At 45.1% G+C, this 19,914-nt stretch overlaps 1 protein-coding gene and 1 pseudogene across 1 annotated transcript in view; one reads left to right on the top strand and one right to left on the bottom strand.

Annotated features, from left to right (window-relative positions):
* The window catches only part of LOC132388121 (zinc finger protein 436-like), a 329,833-nt gene that overhangs the window by 251,900 nt on the left and 58,019 nt on the right, over positions 1 to 19,914 (top strand). The window lies entirely within an intron of this gene.
* Positions 3,441 to 11,838, bottom strand: LOC132388123 (gastrula zinc finger protein XlCGF26.1-like; annotated as a pseudogene).

The following is a 19,914-nucleotide window of genomic DNA, read 5'->3' as shown; positions in this document are numbered from 1 at the left end:
TACACCTCCTTGGAACATCTGGACATAAATCTGTATGCCGTTTAATGAGCTGTGTTAACTGCTCTCTTTGTTCAGGCTCTAAGTGATTGACTTTATCAGCAAGGTTGGCTGGAATAACTGAGTTCTCTAGTCTGGTGGGTATTATACTTATCTTTTCAAAACGCTCTGGGTCCTCCTCAACACTCCTCTCTACCTCATCAGTTTTCGTGACTGCACCGACCTCCGCGGGGGTCGTTTCATGATAACCTTTCAGCATGTTTACATGAACCAACTGGTTCGGCTTGCGCCTATCAGGGGCTTCAATCACATAGTTCAGCGAGTCTATTTTCTTAACTACTTTGTATGGTCCTTGAAACCTTGCCGGTAGGGGGTGGTAACTACAGGGAATAGGACCAAGACCTTATCGCCCACGTGAAATTCTTGCTCTCGGGTACATTTGTCATACCATTGTTTCATTCTGGTCTGGGAGTCTTTTAAATTTTCCTTTGCCAAGGCGCATAGTTTATGGAGTCTTTCCCGGAATTTTAAAACATAGTGAATCGCACTGACTTGAACGTTCGGGCTAGACCACTTCTCTTTAAGTAGGGTCAAAAGTCCTCTGGGCCTGTGACCAAAAACGAGCTCAAACGGACTGAACCCCAGAAATTCCTGAATCGTGTCCCTCACTGCAAATAACAGAAGTGGTAATGCATCATCCCAGTCTCGAACATCTTTAGTGTAGCGTGGAATATTTGCAACGGTCCTTGAGATTCCGGATGGTATGCAGAAGCTAAAATGTGTTTAACTCCCATTTGTGTCATCATTTGCTGAAATGTTCTGGATGTAAATGTACTCTCCTGATCCGATTGTATTTCCTTAGGTAGCCCCACTGTGGTAAATAATTTAATGAGGGCCTTCATCACCGCAGGGGTCCTAACATTCCTCAGAGGCACAGCCTCTGGAAATCGTGTAGCGGCAATCATCATGGTCATGACGTACTGCCGCCCACTCGCTGTTCTAGGCAAAGGTCCCACAAAATCCACAATGATTCGGGAGAAAGGCTCCTCAAAAACGGGTATCGGTCTGAGAGGTGCCTTAGGGATAACCTGGTTCGGGTTTCCTGCCACCTGACACGTATGGCACCTTTTGCAATAATCAGCTATATCTTTCCTCATTTCTGGCCAATAGAATTCTTTCATAACCCTATCCACTGTCTTCCTTACTCCCAAATGTCCACCTAGAGGTCACGTGAGCTAATTTCAAAATTTCATCCCGATACACCTTCGTTACTACCACCTGGTTCTACGGCCCAGTCATCATTGACTGGCCCGTGGTCGGCCTCCTCTTCCTTATCAACACTCCGTCCTTCAGGTAGTAGCCCTCTGGTTCTTTATCCAGTTCTGTCTCAGAAAGAACTGATTCTCTCAATGCCACAAGCTCCTCGTCACGTCCTTGCTCTTTTATAAGTTCTTTTCTTGCTAAGGGTAGGTCTACCTCCTCTCCTTTATTCTCTTTCACCTCCCTATTCTCCGCTTTATTATCCCCTAACCCCTCTTGTTACAGGGTCGGTTAAAACGTCTCAGCCAAATCAACATTGGACTCATTTAAACTGTCCTCTTTCTCAGCCGCCTTTCTCGACATGCTGCGAGTGATTGCGCATGCGGGATAGATCTTAGAATCCAGGGCCGGGTCCTCAGCACTCACAGGCTTGCTTGTCAGTTTCACTGCTGAACACACGTCACCACCTGCTAAATCATTACCAAGAAGGACGTCCACGCTGTCTCACAGTAATTCTGACCGCACTCCTACTTCGACTGGTCCAGATACCAAGTCACATTTTAAAATGATCCCATGCAAAGGCACAGCTTCTGTCCCTTTTCCTATACCTCTTAAAACTACCTCTGCAGTCTCAGGACCAAAATCTAGCACTTTACTTAGGATCAATGACTGATCAGCCCGAGTATCTCTCCAGATTCTCATTGAAATTGAGGTCTCTCTTCTGAAATAAATTTCTCACGCCCCTCTCGTACTCTATCTACCTTTGCTGATCGACACACCCTGTAGGGACTACCGTTTTCCCTTTTCCTGCCTCCTTCTTCGGAGCAAAGCACTTAGATGCAATATGACCAACCTTTCCACAATTATAACATTCAAGCCAGGAACTTTCCTGCCAGGCTGCTTGTCCTCTTCCTTAACTTTACCACTAGCTCCCCGCTTATTCTCTACCTTAGCCAGTGGACTTTCTTTACCGTCCCTACTGCCTTTCTGGTAACTCTTATTTGAGGAAAACTTTGTCTTGTGGGTTAGGGCATATTCATCTGCAAAACTGGCAAATTCTGATATAGAATTATTCGGCTTCTCGTTCAGATACATCCTGATATTATGCGAAACACAACCTTTAAATTCCTCAATCAGAATTAACCCACTGAAACGATGGAAATCCTCCTCCACCTTTTCTGCAGCACACCAACGATCCAAGAGCACACCCTTTTCATAGGCAAACTCTGCATACGTCTGATTCCACAGTTTATTTAAATCTCTGAACTTTTGCCTATACGCTTCACGTGCCAACTCATAGGCCCGACGGATAGCCTCCGTTACTTCCTCATAATCCTCAGACTCGTCCATGGACAATGCCGCATATGCCCGTTGAGCCTTACTTTTTAATGCACTTTGTAACAACGCCACCCACTGATCCCTGGGCCACTTCTGATTCACTGCCACCTTTTCAAAATGCAAGATGTACCTATCAACATCTGTCTCCTCGAACGGAAGTACTAACCTAAACTCTCTACTAACATTAAACTTCTCCTCTCTTGAGCCTTCCCCTCGGTCTTTTCCCTGTTGCTTTAACCTCTCCATGTCCAGCGCATGCTGCCTGTCTCTCTCCTTTTCCCTTTCAGCCTTTTCCTTCTCCCTTTGTGCTGCCTAGGCAGCTCTTTCCCGCTCCCTTTGCACCTCTAACTCCTTTAGCTGGAGCTCATTCTCTCTTTTCTTCTGTTCCGCATCCAACCTTAATTTTTCCAACTCTAACAGAACCACCCCAACAACTGGTTTCTTTTCAGGGATAAGTTCCAATATCCCCAGCGTGAACACATCCTCGGATATATAATACTGGGCTATGGCCCTCTATATCTCCCACTTTTTCATTGACGGCTTCAACTCTGATAGATTTAAACCTTTTGCAATATTCACCAAGTCTGTCTTTTTGGCACTCTCTCGCGCCTTCAGAGTCGGGTTTTCTATAAATTCATCTATATACATCTTTGCTGGTTTCCCGTCTGGTTACCCACCCCCGTTTGCTGGTTTCCCGTCTGGTTACTTACAGCCCGATTCACTGCCCCCCCCCCAATTTGGTATCAAATCTCGAGACGAGGCCCCAATTTGTTATGTACCCCATAACTGGGTGTCTTATCAGCAAAGATAGAAGTATCCATTGCAGTCTGGTACTATTATCAAAACCGTGTTTATTAGTAAAATATACAGATAATACACGTATACACGTGGGTATAATAATAATCAATAATAAACAAGCTCTATTGATGTCTAGGGGATAATGAATTGTCATATGTGAATATAAAGTTCAGTTCAGTTCATACAAGCTGAGGTAGTTGTTGGTCGATGTGTTGTAATTCTTGGGGAGAGAGAGAGAGAGAGAGAGCGAGCAAACAGTGACAGCCAGTCAAACCTTCCTTTACGATCTTGATCCATTGATGTGTTGGCCATTCAGGTATGACTGCTCTGTCCTTTACCTAGACCGTTCTATGGTGGACTCGTCACCCAGATAAGGGTGGACCCACACACAAGCCCCCACCGGCCTCGCTATAAACACTGTGAGTTAAAATTGACCGATCCTTTGTTAGGTCTCCGATGCCCCACACTTTCTCGTGGGTTCCAACACTTAAGCAGTGCTCACTAGTGTGTCTCTTGGTGTGTCTGAGGGGTGTCTCCCCAGACCTCAGTTTTATCCCTACTCATGGGGTCTCAGGTGTCAATCAGTTTTGAATGGCTCAGCCTATCAAACCAGCCCACTCTGGCTGTCCACTGAGGAATTTTAATGAACAGAATGGTACCAAGAAAACAGCCCTCTCCGGAGCCATAAGTCTTACAGGAGTCATAATATAGTGGAACAACAAGTCTCTTCCTCCCTGTGTTATCTCTCCCTTATCCAGTCCCAGTATGTTTTTGTTCCATCTCTTTCTCTGTCATTAGCTGCCTGGCAACAGTAACGGTTTGTAATTCTCCCAGGGGAGGGGGACATGGGCAACCCTGCACCCTTCTGCCCATCAGAGCTGTTCATCCTTCATAACAATAGTAACTTAAACAAGATAAACAGAAGTTAATAGTGTTATGTATATATATGTGTGTAAATAAATCTCCCAAACTATTGAGCTCGGGAGAAACAAGGCTTGGAGTCTTGAGATGGTAAATTATGAAAGTTCAGTTCATCCACAGAATAGGTGATGAGAGAGATATTTGTAATCCAGGGTAAATGTTGAGAGAAGGCAATTATGTCAAATTCCACAGGTTCCATGGTGGTAAAACGAGAGAACAGTCACTGTAGATTTTATCTGTCATCCTTCCAAATCCACATACTAATTATCACCCAACGTGACTTGTCACAAGGGGTATCGTCTTCAAATGAATTACCACACCATGCGCAGGCAAGGGTTAACACATCAGTGGTCTTCACAGGATATCCCAAATCAGATCCACTCCTATAGCTCAAACAAGGTAACAACCACACATTTGATGTAAGCTGAATCGATAATTAACCCACCCTTCTGGGCATAGGAAAATTCCAAACAGTGACCCTTGGCCACTAGTTCCCTTGTTTCGATCCTTCCATTTTTCCTCCTTTGTCTCCGTCTGACTCTGGGTGTCTGTGTCCAGAGTTAAAGCTCAACAAGCTGCGAGTGATGTAAACAAGCTGCAAGTCAGACTTATTCACCTTCTTAATCTCTCTGTCTCTCTCAAAATAACAGTCCACAGCAAATGAAACAAAGGGATTCATAACAACGGCCACTCCCCATTGTGAATTGACTGGTGTGCCAGTAGTTGGGATGAGTGAGTGAATCCCTTCCCACATTCTCAACAGGTAAACTGCATCTACCCAGTATGAACTCGCGGATGTCTCTGTTGGGTGGAAGAGCGAATGTATCTCTTCCCACATTCTGAGCAGAGGAATGGCTTCTCAGTGGTGTGAACACGCTGGTGTCTCAGCAGGGTGGAAGATTGAGTGAATCTCTTCCCACATTCTGAACAGGTGAACGGCTTCATCTCAGTGTGAACTCGCTGGTGACTCTGTAGGTGGGATGACTGAGTGAATCTCTTCCCACAGACTGAGCAGGTGAATAGCTTCTCCCCAGTGTGAACTCGCTGATGATTCTGTAGGTTGGATGGATCAGTGAATCCCTTCCCACAGACTGAGCAGGTGAATGGCTTCTCCCCAATGTGAACTTGCTCATGACTGTGTAGTTGGGATGAATGAGTGAATCCCTTCCCACATTCTGAGCAGACGAACGGCTACTCCCCAGTGTGAACTCGCTGGTGCCTCTGCAGTGTGGATGAATGAGTGAATCTCTTCCCACAGACTGAGCAGGTGAAAGGCTTCTCCCCAGTGTGAACTCGCTGATGACTCTGTAGTTGGGATGACTGAGTAAATCCCTTCCCACACTCTGAACAGGTGAACGGCTTCTCCCCAGTGTGAACTCGCTGATGACTCTGTAGGTTGGATGAGTGAGTGAATCCCTTCCCACAGACTGAGCAGGTGAATAGCTTCTCCCCAGTGTGAACTCGCTGATGTCTCTGTAGGTTGCATGACAGAGTGAATCTCTTCCCACAGACTGAGCAGCTGAACGGCCTCTCCCCAGTGTGAACACGCTGATGTCTCTGTAGTTGGGATGACTGAGTAAATCTCTTCCCACATTCTGAACAGGCGAACTGCTTCTCCCCAGTGTGAACTCGCTGATGACTCTGTAGGTTGGATGGATCAGTGAATCCCTTTCCACATTCTGAGCAGGTGAACGGCTTCTCCCCAGTGTGAACTCGCTGGTGACTCTGTAGTTGGGATGACTGTGTGAATCCCTTCCCACATTCTGAACAGATGAACGGCTTCTCCCCAGTGTGAACTCGATGATGTCTCTGTAGGCTGGATAATTGAGTGAATCTGCTCCCACAGTCTGAGCAGGTGAACGGCCTCTCCCCAGTGTGAACTCGCAGATGACTCTGTACTTGGGATAACTCAGAGAATCTCTTCCCACAGACTGAGCAGGTGAACGGTTTCTCCCCAGTGTGAACTCGGTGGTGACTCTGTAGGCTGGATAACTGAGTGAATCTCTTCCCACAGACTGAGCAGGTGAACGGCCTCTCTCCAGTGTGAACTCGCTGATGACTCTGTAGTTGGGATGACTGAGTAAATCTCTTCCCACATTCTGAACAGCTGAACGGCTTCTCCCCAGTGTGAACTCGCTGATGATTCTGTAGGTTGGATGGATCAGTGAATCCCTTCCCACAGACTGAGCAGGTGAAGGGCTTCTCCCCAGTGTGAACTCGCTGATGACTGTGTAGTTGGGATGACTGAGTAAATTCCTTCCCACATTCTGAGCAGATGAACGGCTTCTCCCCAGTGTGAACTCGCTGGTGTCTCTGTAGGGTGGATGAATGAGTGAATCTCTTCCCACAGACTGAGCAAATGAACGGCCTTTCCCCAGTGTGAACTCGCTGATGACTGTGTAGTTGAGATGACTGAGTAAATCTCTTCCCACATTCTGAACAGGTGAACAGCTTCTCCCCAGTGTGAACTCGCTGATGACTCTGCAGGTTGGATGGATCAGTGAATCCCTTCCCACAGACTGAGCAGGTGAACGGCTTCTCCCCAGTGTGAACTCGCTGATGTCTCTGTAGGCTGGATAACTGAGTGAATCTCTTCCCACAGACTGAGCAGGTGAACGGCCTCTCCCCAGTGTGAACTCGCTGGTGTTTCCATAGGGTGGAAGAGTGAGTGAATCTCTTCTCACAGACCAAGCAGATGAACGGCTGCTCCATTGTGCGAACTTGCTGGTGAGCCATTAGGTCAGATGACTGAGTGAATCCTTTCCCAGAAATTCAACAGATGACCAGCCTCCGCCCAGTGTGGTGTGAACTGACTGGTGTGTCCACAGGTGGGAAGACCAACTGAAGCCTTTCTCACAGACAGAACAGGTGAATGGCCTTGCCCAGTGTGAACTTGCTGATGTACCTTCAATTGTGATAACCGAGTGAATCCATTCCCACTGTCTGATCAGGTGAAAGGCCTTTCTCCTGTGTAAAATGATGGGTTGCCAGTTGGTCAGATGACCGAGTGAATCCCTCCCCACAGTCTGAGCAGGAAGGATGGTCGATAGGATCCCATGTTCCACTTCTTAACTATCCAGAGAGAGACAACAAAATAGTCGTGCCATGTTTGAGCTTCCTGGAGACGAATTCCTTCCCGTTTTTAACCTGTAAAAAGATTTACAAAATCCATCAATGGGTGTAGGACAACATTTCCGATGAGATTACTTGAGTTGCCAAGGTTTGATCTGGTATCACACTGTTACAGTGAGGTTCAACCCAAGTTGGACAAAGAAATCATCTCCTGACTGGGCAGAGTGCTGGTATGTGGAATGACCATCAATTCCCTGATGCTCTTCCTGTCTCTATAAGAATGGGGTATTTCTGCCGTCTCCAACTTGAGCTTTGGCTCAGTTTGACTCTCTCCATTGGTATTATTCCCTGTTCCTGCTGAGCTGCATGGGTGCCTGGCCCCAAAGTAACTGAAACAGTCTCACACAAATAGTTGTTCTGGATTTGCATCTAGGATTTTCTTTTATGTATTATTAACTTAAGTGCCACAGTTTTAACGCCAAATAAAAAAATTCCTGCTGATATGAATGGTTGGTCAGCACAGCTGTTAGAAGGACATAGACTGAATTTTTGTATTATTGTCACAGTAATAGAAAATTGCAACACAGAAACAGGCACTTTGGGCCATCTAGTCTGTGTTGAACTATTTAATCTGCCCTCTCCCATACCCCTACCATCCAGGTACCTATACAAACCTCTTAAATGTTGAAATTGAGCTCGCATGCACCACTTCTGCTGGCTGCTCATTCCGCACCCAGATGACTATCTGTGTGAAGAAGTTTCCCCTCATGTTACCCTTAACATTTTAACTTTCACCCTTAACCCAAGGCCTCTGGTTGTAGTCCCACCCAATCTCAGTGGAGAAAGCCAACTTGCATTTACACTATCTCTGCCCCTCGATCACAATCAAATCTCCCCTCAATCTTCTACATTCCAAGGAATAAAGTTCATACCAAAGTGCAACAACTCACACTTGTCTGCATTAAATTCCATTTTCCATTTCTCAAACCATTTTGCCAGCTGGTCCAGATCGCACTGCAAGTTTAAATGCTTTTTTGGCATTGACTAGCTGGGCCTAAGAGCCTGTTTCTTCACTGAACTTCTCTGTGTTTCTATGACAGAGAAGCTGGCCAAACTTGCTTGGAAGGGAAAGGGTGGGAGTGACAATTGAGCAGCAGTGGCTGGAGTTTCTGGAGCAATTCGGGACCTGAGTGATTCCACAGAATTGGAAGCAATAGAAAGACAGGAGGACACAACTGTGGCTAAAATGAGAAGCCAAAGCCAACAGAAATGTCTAAAAGAGCAGGCAAACAAAAGAACAAAAACTATTTGGAAGCTTTGAGAAACCTAAAGAAGACAACAAGAAAGGTCAGATGAGCTCAGTGTGCGGAATCATGATTTGTTGTCATTAATAGGTCTCGGTAGCACCTAAAAATCTGAGGCATTTAGAGGAACAAAATATACGAGGCTTCAATTTCTCTTCAAAAGCAAGGTTCCCTGGTCCAGTTACCTTTCAACTTTCATTTTGGCAGGCACATACAAACTCTACATCCTCAAAAATTCACATCTGAAGGCCTCTCACTTACAGGTACTCCTTTGCCAGGAAACAACCTGTCCCAAACCACACTTGTCAGATCCTTTCTGATATCATCAAAATTGACCTTTCTCCAATTTAGAATCTCAATCCGTGGTCCAGACCTCTCTTTTTCCATATTTACTTTGAATCTCATGGCATTATGATCACAAATTTTGTCACCACCCTGGATCATTTCCTAACAGCTTATTGCACACTTCTACATCAGGAATTCTACGTACTGATTAAGGGCACATTTGTCAAACTTTACCCCATCTAATCCTTTTACAGTATGGGAGTCCCAGTCAATATATGGAAAGTTAAAATCACTTACTGGAACAACCTTTTTTCTTGGCATGGTCTGCAATCTCTCTACAAATATCTCTAAATCCCTCAGACTGTTGTGTGTAAACAAGCCCCAATAACGGCCACAATATCACAATTCCCTTTCCTGAGCTCATCTGGCTTTCCTCCGATGCTTCTTGCATTGTGATAAACACAGCTCAGCACATTCATCGCACCATGCTCAACCATTTGATTGCTGACTCTGTCTGAGGTCTGAACAACATCTGACTGGTGTCAAGAAAACAAACTCTCGCTCACTGTCACAAAAACAAAGGAGCCGGTTGTGGATGACAGGAGGAATGGAGACACTCTAACCCCTCGACATCAATGGATCTGGGGTTGAGAAGGTGAACAGCATTAAGTTCCTCAGCATAAACATCACGAAGCATCTCACATTGTCTGTACATACCGGTTGTGTTGTGAAAAGAGCACAGCAGCACCTCTTTCACCTCAGATGGTTGAAGAAGTTGGGGATGGGGCCCGGAATCCTAAGGACTTTCTACAGAGCATCCTGACTGGCTGCATCACTGCCTGGTATGGGAACTGTACTTCCCTTAATCTCAGGAACCTGCAGAGAGTGGTGCAGACAGCCCAGTTCATCTGTAGATGTGAACTTCCCACTATTCAGGACATTTACAGAGACAGGTGCGGAAAAAGGGCCCAAAAGATATTGGGGACCCAATTCACCACAACCACTAACTGTTCCTGCTGCTACCATCCAGGAAACGGTACCACAGCAAAAAGACCAACAGGCTCTGGGACATCATCTTCTATCAGGCTATCAGACTGATTAATTCATGCTAATACAATTGCATATCTATGTTATACTGACTGTTCTATGCACAAACTATTTATTATAAATTACTATAAATTACACCACACATTTAGATGGAGATGTAACATAATGACTTCTACTCCTCATGTACATGAAGGATGTATGTAGGAAAGTCAATTCAATTCACCCTCTCCACTATCTGTCCTGTCATTCTGGCTCCCATTCCCCCTACAATTCATTTTAACCACATCAGCACCCCCCTCCACCAAACTTGCTCTTGCAGCCGTACCACTAGGATATTAGTCCCCTTTCTGTTCTGTTCCCCTAACTAATGAATCCCCTATCACTCCTTTGACGTTCCTCTGCCAGGTAATCCCCCCTAATACTTTCTAAAGTGTTCCACCTGTTGTTGTGGGGGATGGCCACTAGAGTACTTTGTGATGCTATTTAACCTCATTCCCCTTCCTGATTCTCATCCAGTTTCCTGTGTCCTGCACCTTGGGAGTAACTCACCTCTCTTCCTGTCATATCTATCACCCCCTCCAACTCCTGGATGATCTGGAATTCATCCATTTCCAGTCCCAACTCCTTAAAGTGCAGGGTTACAAGCTGCAGCTGGAGGCACATCTTGCAGGTGAGGGCATCAGGGACACTGGAGGTCTCACCACCTTCCCACCAATGTCCCCTCTAATTTGTAATGACAAGTGTGCACATAAATCATGTACTGTGCATTCTATTACCCAGTGACAACATGTGCACAGTGAATTTTATATAGAAAGGTATTCATTTTCACAGCTAGCAAATCACTGTCGATAAAAACGTTGATCTCCTCTGGGTTCTATCGAGTTCACCCACACTCTCACACAACCTATGTAGCAGGCCTATAGTGGGTTATGAAGGATTTTCTCGCCAGAGCTTTTGCACACTGTCCATATGTGACTTGTTTGCTAAATGACGCTTTAAAAAGTCAGATTTCCAGATTTCACTCCACTTCTCCCCATTTGCAAATTCTCCAGCAACGTTTGCATCACCACAATACACACAGGTAACACCAGTTTCTGTGTTGTACATAAATATTTCCCCTGAACCCTCTCCAGATGACAGACGGTGATGAACTCTGTGATGGCAATGCCAATGAATATGAAGGGAAGGGCAGTAGTCTGTCTCACTGGAGTCTGGCACATTTCTGATGTGAAAGTTACTTGTTGCCCAGGGCAAAGGTTTTTGATATCATTATCTTCCCAGAGAGAATGGTACAAAACATGACGTCACGGGTAGAAAAGTCCAGGACAAAGTGAGGTGGAACAAGCAACACACACAAAATGCTGGAGAAACTCACCAGGCCAGGCAGCATCTATGGAAAGGAGTACTAATGTTGAGTTCTGCCGGCATTTTGCGTGTGTTGCTTGGATTTCCAGCATCTGCAGATTTCCTCTTCTTTGTGATTGGAGGTAGAACAAAGGTGATTTTCTCTACTGCTGATGCAAAAGATTTTGTTCCCTTTCTCCGAGTTCCTAATCCTTGCATTTACATAGCTGGAGCTCAGCTCTGTCTGAGAGATCCATCGGTTCCCATTCCCTCATCAGCCGGAAGCTCCCCGGGGCCCGTGTACGGATCGTGGGGCTGAGAGAGAGGAAAGAGGGCAGGACTGTCCCGGGATTGCGGGTAACGGTGTCCGGATTTCACCGGAAATGTCCCGGTCGGTTTTTAAGACAAAAACACGGAGAATCACTCTTACCTGCAGCAGACATTTTCAAGGCCTTCAGGGTCCTGTGCGCATGCGTGATACTCGGGGACGTCATCAGCCCGACGCCTGCGCATTTCATCTGTGCCTCAGGGCCGGCGAACTTTTTAACGCACTGCATTATGGGTAATTGTGGTGCCATTAAACATTTCTGCAAGCACCGGTTCATTGTCCATACCTCATTTTTTTTTCCTGTGTGTATTAAAATCAGCAGCTGTTTTAACGCAGAAAGCGGCTCCCATAAACACCATACTCAATATCAACATGTATCTAATGCCAAAGTAAAATGCAGTTATAAAACACAGGAGATTCTGCAGTTGTTGGAAATACAGAGACGCACACACACAAAATGCTGGAGGAACTCTGCAGTTCAGGCAGCAACTAAGCGGAGGAGTACACAGTCCAGACATGCTGAAGGGGCTCGGCCTAAACCTTGTCTATTTATTCCTCTTCACATTTTCTGCCTCATCTGTTGATTTCCACTAGTATTTTGCAGATATTAATCCCCTTTTTTTCCGGACAACCAGTTTCCAAATGTTTCTGATCTTTCTTTTGTAGCCATATCCTGTTGGTCTGATTCCTCCTCCTCCTCGTAAACTCGGGACCCAACTCTCTCTGGAGCCCCAAAGCCCTGGCTCAGGCTGGCAACTCTTTGGTTTCTGACTCTGCTCCATCGAAGATTCACTCGCTAGTCTGCTGTCAGACTTCAGAGGTGCATTGTGTTGCGAGACCGTAGGTTCGCTTGCTGTGAGTGTCGCTTTAAGTGCGAAAGAAGGGTAGAGGGAGGGGAAGAGAGAGAGAGAAGGAGACTGCTGTCAGACTTTAGAGGCGCATTGTTTTGCGAGACCGCAGGTTTGCTTACTGTGGGAGTCGCTTGAAGTGCCTGAATGAGGCGGGACTGAGACTCAGACTGCTTCAGACTGAGAAAGAGTGAGAGAGAGAGAGAGAGAGAGAGAGAGAGAGAGAGAGAGAGAGAGAGAGAGAGAGAGAGAGGGACAAACTGTTGGAGCTCTTCCATGCACAAAAAATTGGGTTGATCATCCGCACGCAGTGCACAACAGATGTTTGAGTGTCACTTCGTATAATCCTTATGTGTGGTTTTGCTGGAGTATCCTGGGGTATCACTTTTGTTGGTCCTTACTTGGAATCGGGGTGTTCTGTGGTAACCACTTGAAGACGATATTCCTGTGACTGTCACCTGGTGATATTTCTAAGTGGATTTCGGAACTAATCCACAGATACGATCTTCGGCGACTATTATTTCATTTACATAGCGTGGAATGTGTGTGGAATTCTTCGTAATTGCCTTCTCTTTACATTTTCGTGTGGATTTACAAATCTCTTCTCCCACTCACTTATTCCGTGGATTACTGAACTTTTCTACTTTAACATATTAAGACTTTAAGCATTGTTTCCCGAGCTTCGTCCGGAGCCCTGAAGAACGTCACAACCACAGTGAACTCATCGTCTTGTTCAGCCGGAGAAAATCATGCAGGAAATTCATGCAGGTGGATAAGGTGATGAGAGGCATCGGTCGTGTGGATAGCCAGAGGCTTTTTCCAAGGGCTGAAACGGCTAACACGAGGGGGAATAGGTTAAGCTTCTTGGAAGTAGGTACAGAGGAGATGTCAGAGCTAAGGTTTTAAAGCAAAGAGTGGTGTTTGTGTGGAACGCACCGCCAGCGATGGTGGTAGAAGCGGATACAATAGTCTTTTAAGAGTCTCTTAGATAGGTACATGGAGTTTAGGAAAATAGGTGGCTATGCAGTAGGGTAATTCTAAGCATTTTCTAGAGTAGGTTACATGGTTGGCAACCTGTCATCTCAGGGAGAGTGAGAGGGGAACGGCCCGGGTAGATTTTGATGTACTGATATGGAGCAGAAATATGGGCAGGGACCAGATGGGCCGAATGGCCTCCCTAGTTTGCATCGTGAGTGTGGTGGAGGCAATAAGTACCTGAGCCCGGGATTTGATACAGAATTGATTTATCTTTCACAGATCCACAATATTAAACACCAGTCTAGTTTAAGGCTAACATCAGCAGAACGGACTCCTCCAATGCTCAGTGACCAGGGTTCAGTCCTGGGTGCGATGAGCAGCCGCAAGAACTGCAGAATCTGACAGTAACAGTCCCTCATGAACCTGCAGCTGCCTTCAGTCACCGTGATGCTTAAACATTTAACACAGGACTCCGCCTCCCGCTCACTGACATGTTAGACACAGTCGATTTCTGTCCGCCATTATTCTCTCCCTTTTCCGACTTAAACTTTGAAATTTCAACTTTATTCAGTGGGATCTGTAGAGCAACAGTTATAATTATGGCCCCGAGAGAAACAGAGGATTCAGGCGCTGTGTTATCTCCATTGGTGCGAAGCGATGTCAATTACTCGTTACACCCAATATTACAGGTGAAACAGCCGAGAGATCGTCTCCCTCGCTTCATCGGCGGGATAAACAAAGTAAATGTCCCGCTTTTTGATTTCTTTCCGCTTCCCTCCGAGGGAAGTTGGAGGAGCTTCTGAAGCGTCCCCTGCGGCTGAGTCTGATGTATCGCCGAGAGGTAGGAGGAGAACACTTGGCGAATCGGCTTGTTGCTGACTCCCCGGGGACGGGGGGAATCAACCCAGCAGGGGTGCATTTTATTGGAAAGATGGAATGGTGGCGAGCAGAGGGATTCACCACATTGGGGGTCAAACCGGCAGTCTGTTGTCCTGCAAGTGGAGCCAATGGTCATAGCAAAGTGGGGGGCGAATGGACCAGTCCAAGGACTTATTGAATGACAGGACGGTTTGGAGGGGCCGAGTGGCCTTCGTCTGTTCCGGTAGTCGGTCTGTTGAAAGACCCTTCCTGGGCCTGTAAGATGTCCCAGTGGGTGTTGTAGGGAGCAATGCTTGGAACCCAGTTGTTCACAAATTGTGTACACTATTTGGCTCAGAGACCAAATACAACATTTCCAAATCAGTTATTGACACAAAATGCATTTTCATAGAAACCGGGCAGCACAATTCAGGCACTTCAGCCCACAATGCTGTGCCGAACATGTCCTTAACTTAGAAATTACCTAGGGTTACCCATAGCCCTCTAGTTTTCTAAGCTCCATGTACCTGTCCACTATTCTCTTAAAACACCCTATCGGTTCCGCCTCCAACACCGCCCCCGGCAGCCCATTCCACACACTCACCACTCTCTGTGTAAAAACAACTTTCCCTCTCATGTTAGCCATTTCAGCCCTGGGGAAAAGCCTCTGACTATCCTCACGATCAATTCCTCTCATTACCTTATGCACCTCTATCAGGTCACCTCTCGTCCTCCATCGCTCCAAAGAGAAAAGGCCGAATTCACTCAACCTATTCTCATAAGGGACGTTCCCCAATCCAGGCAATATCCTTGTAAATCTCCTCTGCACCGTTTCAATGGTTTCCACATCTTTCCTGTATTGAGGCGACCAGAAATGAGCACAGTACTCCAAGTGGACTCTGACCAGGGTCCTATATAGCTGCAACATTAGCTCTCGGCTCTTAAACTCAATCGCACGGTTGATGAAAGCCAATGCACCTTATGCCTTTTTAAATACACAGTCAACCTGCATAACAGCATTGAGTGTCCTATGGACACGGACCCAAGATCCCGTGGATCCAATACACTGCCAAGAGTCTTACCATTAATACTATAATCTGCCATCGTATTTGACCTAACAAAATGAATCACCTCACACTTATCAGTGTTGAACTCCATTTGCCACTTCTCAGTCCAGTTTTGCATCTTGTCAATGTCCTGCTGTAACCCCTGACAGCCCTCCACATTATCAACAACACCCCCAACCTTTGTGTCATCAGCAAACTTACTGTCCCATCCCTCCACTTCCTCATCCAGGTCATTTATAAAAGTCATGAAGAGTAGACATACAGCCAAATATACTTTATTGATCCCGAGGGAAATTGGGTTTTGTTACAGTCACACCAACCAAGAATAGGTTAGAAATATAGCAATATAAAACCATAATTAAATAATAATAAGTAAATTATTCCAAGTGGAAATAAGTCCAAGACCAGCCTATTGGCTCAGGGTGTCGGCCACTCCGAGGGAGGAGTTGTAAAGTTCGATGGCCACAGGCAGGAATGACTTCCTATGACGCTCAGTATTGCATCTCGGTGGAATGAGTCTCTGGCTGAATGTACTTCTGTGCCTAACCAGTACCTTCTGGAGCGGCTGGGAGTCATCCACTAGTCCACTAGTCACCGACCTCCATGCAAAATAGGACCCGACTACAACTACTCTTTGTCCTCTGTGGCAAGCCAGTTCTGGACCCACAAAGCAATGTCCTCTTGGATCCATTGCCTCCTTACTTTCTCAATCGGCCTTGCATGGGGTACCTTGTTAAAGCTAATCTGAAAATCCAAGCAAATAACTTATCTATCTATCTTATCTTATCTACAAATGATCTATGATAATTTATCTATCTTGCCTGTTATTTCCTCAAAATATTGCAAGTGATTTGTCACACACGATTCCCTGCAAAGGAATTCTGCTGACTCTGTCCTCCTTCATCATACCTCCCCAATTACAGTACCCAAAACACTCACCCTTAATACACCCGAACATATTCCTGACCACTGAGATCAGACTAACTGTCCTATAATTTCACTGGACAACAATTTTTTTTTCAAAGGTGTTGCTTCCTCAGAATTTTTTTTGTTTATGATAATCTGCTTGAAGATTAACACAAGTATAATTTAAGACTACTTGTATCACGCAGGAATTTGGAAAAAATAACAAATTAACTTTTATTGAACATATTGTCTTTAATTGCATCATGGTGCTGATGCTTTGCAATGGTGCAACCAAGTTAAAAATATTTTGTTAATGATTTGCATTCATACTCAGAGTCTGAGGCTTCTCGCTTAATTGTCCAACACTAATTTGCAGCATTGCTGGATTCAGTTGCCCTGGTATCTTTTCTCCATGACCGCAATGTCCTGGTGATACCTTTCACCATGCTCGTCACTAACAGCACCAAGATTTGCAGGGAGGAAGTCCAAATGTGAATGCAGAAAATGAATCTTTAGTAACATGTTGCATTTCATGGTTTTATATGCTATAAGCATGGTTTCAACCAGCTGCATAAAGCTTGGTGCTCTGTTGATGCCGAGAAAATTTTCAAAACTTCCTTGAACTTCCATGTCATTTTCTCCAGTCCCACTAGAAATTCTTCAATTGCCTGTCATTGATGACATGTTTGATTTGTGTACCAATAAAAATGCTTATTCTGGGAAGCATCCGTCTTAAATATTAAAATCGTTCATATAATTTTTTGTGCCTGGTGATATCAAATTCCATCCTTACAGTCCTGAACCAAATAACTATTATTAAAACCTGTCCTGCCATGCAGCAGCCACGCCGCGTACGCATGCCCAAGCATGCCTGAACAAGATAGGAAACTTTCCAGCTCACATTGCAGGCAACATTTTAATTGACCTGAATTATGAATTGAAATAATACGAGTGATTTCAAAAAATGGTGCATCACAGGGAAATTTCATGGTGATTTTCATGATCAGTAGTCCAAAATTCATAAGATACACCTAAAGGTTTTCAGGAGGCAAAACCTTTGTTGTCCTTTCTTCTGCCTCTCTCTCTTCTTAAAGAGTGGTGTGACATTTGCAACTTTCTAGTCCGCCAGAACCATTCCAACATCTAGTGATTTGTGATAGATCATTACTCATCACTTGAAGAGAAAACCAAGGGGGAACTTCTTCATTCAGAGGCGGGGAGAGTGTGCACCGAGCTGCCAGAGCAAGTGGCAGGGACGATTTCAATCTTCAAGAGACGTTTGCTTACGTCCATGGATGAGAGGGATATGGAGGGCTATGGTCCAGGTGGAAGTTGTTGGAACTCAGCAGATTAATGTTTTGGCATGGACTAGATTGGCCGAAAGGGGTTTGCCTGTGTTGTAATGTTCTATGACTCTAATGCCTTCACTGTCTCTTCATCTACCTCTTTCTGAACCCTGGGGTGTACACCTTCTGGTCCAGCAGTCTTATCTACCTTCAGGCTTTTGTGTCCGATCACAAGAGAGGGAATGCTTACGAAATGGCTTTTTAGAGCAGCTGATGGTTGAGCCTACTCAGGGAACTGCGATCTTAGTTTTGGTGTTGTGTATTAACCCAGATCTTATTAGGGAGGATAATGTAAAGGAACCATTAGAAGGCAGTGATCATAATTTGATTGAATTCCTACTGCAACTTGTGAGGGAGAAGCATAGGTCACATGCGGAGTATGGCAATGGAATAAAGGGAATTACAGAGGCATGAGAGAGGTGATTCCCCAGGTGGCTGACATCTCTGAGAATAGTCCATAACGTACAGGATAGATATGTCCGGCAGAAGTAGTTCTCAAACAGTGGGGCTGGACTACCACGGCTGAGAAAGGAATTTAAGGACTGTATAAAAGCCAAGGAAAGTGTGTATAAGTTAGCAAAAGTGAGTAGGAAGTTAGATAATTGGGTTTCTTGTAAAATTCATCAACGGGCAACTAAAAACAAAACAAATTATAGTCCAGTTAGCCTAACCTCAGTGCCTGGGGAAGCATTTGAGTTTAATATAACAGATGAGGTTTTGGAGACTAAAAATAAATCAAAGCCAGCATAGGTTCTGTACAGGGAAATCATGCCTGACAAGTCTGTTAGAGTTCTTTGAGGAAGTCATAAGCAGGATGGACAAACGAGAGGCAGTGGATATCATTTACTTGGACTTTCAGAAAGCTTCCGATAAGGTGTCACACATGAGACTGCTCGACAGGATAAAAGTCAGAAGTAATACTGGCATGGACAGAGGAATAGCTGACATCCAAGAGGCAGCGAGTGGGAATAAAAGGGGCTCATTCTGGTTGTCTGGCAGTGACTGGTGGTCTACAGGGGTCAGTATTTGGTCCACTACTTTTCACATTGTTTGTCAGTGAGTTGGATAATGGAACTGATGGCTTTGTGGCAAGGTTTGCGGATGATACGAAGGTAGGTGGAGTGCTGAGGAAACAATGCAATTGCAGCAGGACACAGATAAATTTCAAGAACGGGCAAAAAAAAAAAAGCAAATGGAATACAATACTGGGAAATGTACGATAAAGCACTTTGGCAAAAGGAACAATAGTGAACTATTATCTGATTGGGGAGAAGGTTCAAACAACAGAAGTACAGCAGAAAATGTGAATCCTTGGGCAAGATTCCCAGAAGGTTAATTTACAGGTTGAGCCTATGATAAAGAAGCCAAATGATTGTGGGCATTTATTTAAAGTGAAGTAGAATCTATAAGCAAGGAAACAATGCTGATATTTTATAAGACGTTACTTAGGCCGCACTAAGAGTATTTGGGATGCATATCTCAGAAAAGGTGTGTTGTCATTGCAGAGAGTCCAGAGGGTGTTCAAGAAGATGATTCCGGTAATAAAGGGGTTAAGATATGAGAAGCGTTTCCTTCTTTGGGCCTGTACTCCTGCACTGACTTATGTTTAATAAATGTTGGGGGGGGGGGATGTAAAATCTCACTGAATCCTACCGAATGTGGAAAGGTCCAGTTAGTGTGGATGAGGAGAGGACTTTCCGCATGGTAGGGGTAGCCATGACAGAGGGCACAGCCTCCAAACTGAGGAGCGACCTTTCAGAATAGTTAAGGAGGATTTTATTTAGCCAGAGAGCAGTGAATCTATGGCATTCTCTGACACAGACGGCGGTGGGGGACAAGTCTGTGCGTACATTTTAGGCAGAAGCTAATAGTTTACGGATCAGTCAGGGCATTACAGGATATGCCGAGGAGGCAGGTGCATGGGGTTGGGTGAGAACTGGGATCAGCCATTATAGAACGGTGGAGCAGACTCGATGGGGCTGAATGGCCTAATTCTGCTCCTATGTCTTACGGTCTTATACTGCGAGTGTCTTACACAGTGAAGAATGACACAAAATAATTATTACATTCGGCCGCGATTTCTTTGCTCTATTACTATCTCACCAGCATCATCTTCCAGCGGTACAATATCAACTCTTGCCTCTCCTTTACTCTTTATGTATGTGAACAACTTCTGAAACTTGATATTACTGGCTCACTCAGCTTACTTTTTCATCT

This window comes from Hypanus sabinus, unplaced genomic scaffold (assembly GCF_030144855.1).
Source record: "Hypanus sabinus isolate sHypSab1 unplaced genomic scaffold, sHypSab1.hap1 scaffold_266, whole genome shotgun sequence".
NCBI lineage: Eukaryota > Metazoa > Chordata > Chondrichthyes > Myliobatiformes > Dasyatidae > Hypanus > Hypanus sabinus.
Note: the sequence above shows the minus strand (reverse complement) of the source record. Positions and strands in the feature narration are given on the sequence as shown.